The sequence below is a fragment of the Neofelis nebulosa genome, chromosome 7 (assembly GCF_028018385.1).
Source record: "Neofelis nebulosa isolate mNeoNeb1 chromosome 7, mNeoNeb1.pri, whole genome shotgun sequence".
Classification (NCBI taxonomy): Eukaryota; Metazoa; Chordata; class Mammalia; order Carnivora; family Felidae; genus Neofelis; species Neofelis nebulosa.
The window spans coordinates 108,364,137-108,365,284 of record NC_080788.1 but is presented as its reverse complement, the minus strand read 5'-3'; the positions used below and the strand labels follow the sequence as shown (position 1 = coordinate 108,365,284).

The following is a 1,148-nucleotide window of genomic DNA, read 5'->3' as shown; positions in this document are numbered from 1 at the left end:
AGACCAGGGGGATCATGACCGGACCTGAAGTCAGATGTTTAACCGACTGAGCTACCTAGGTGCCCCTCGTGGGGTTATTTTGAATCACTTTTGCAGAAATTTAAAATTTTTAATCATTTTTGCAGAAAGTTTAAAGTTGGGCCTTTTCTCAGCTGCTGCTAAGGTGCTCTGTCCTTCCGAGGAAGCTAAGGCTGCTTTGGGGTGAGGCCCTCACTTCATTCAGTGACTAGCACTGTGCCAGCTCAGCACAGTGGCCTCTGTCCATGGCCTCTGTCTAGGAATTCACCTGCATCTGCTCAGCCCTCATCCAGCATGATGATGAGGTGACAGTCATGGAGGATAAGATCAATGCCCTCATTCAAGCAGCAGGTATAAATGTTGAACCTTTCTGACTAAGCTTGTTTGCAAAGGCCCTGGTCAATGTCAACATCGGGTGCCTCATTGCAATGTAAGGGCTGGTGGATCTGCCCCAGCAGGAGGACCTGCTTCTTCCACCACTGCTGCTCCAGCTGAGGAGAAGAAAGTGGAAGCAAGGAAAGAAGAATCTGAGGAGTCTGATGATGACATGGGCTTTGGTCTTTTTAGTTAAACCTCTTCTGTAACCTGTTCAATAAAAAGCTCTTAAAAAAAAAAGCTGGTCCCTAGGTTATAACTGACCCAAGGATTGTCTTTAGTATGTTCTTTACATGATGAGACCAGTTATCTGCTTTTAGAATTTTATAGAAGCTGGTGGCATGTATTTCTCCTGCCCTGGCTCCCTTTTCCTAGCGCTGGAAAAACATCATGCATAATTCACAAGAGTCTTTTGGGCTAAAACAAAAATTCTCTTCCTTTGTTCCAAAGTTGGTTAATGGATATTTGTGGCTAAAATTTTTAAACCTACAAAATAGGATTCAGATTTGGAAGGGGCTCAAGGCAGAGTGAGCTTTTTATTTTTATTTCTGGTTATGTACAGCTCAGGACTATAACACCATGGTGCTGGAATTCAGATTTTATGGAAAAATGATGGGTGCTTGACAAGATTCTATATTGAGGGGCACCTGGGTGGCTCAGTCGGTTAAGTGTCTGACTCTTGATTTCAGCTCAGTTCTTGATCTCAGGGGCATGAGTTCAAGTTCTGCATTGGGGTCTGTGTTGGGCATGAAGCC

General features: G+C 44.3%; 1 pseudogene; it reads left to right on the top strand.

Moving 5' to 3' along the window:
* The first annotated feature begins 263 nt into the window (after positions 1 to 263).
* On the top strand, positions 264 to 626 carry LOC131518251 (large ribosomal subunit protein P1-like; annotated as a pseudogene).
* Positions 627 to 1,148: the final 522 nt, after the last annotated feature.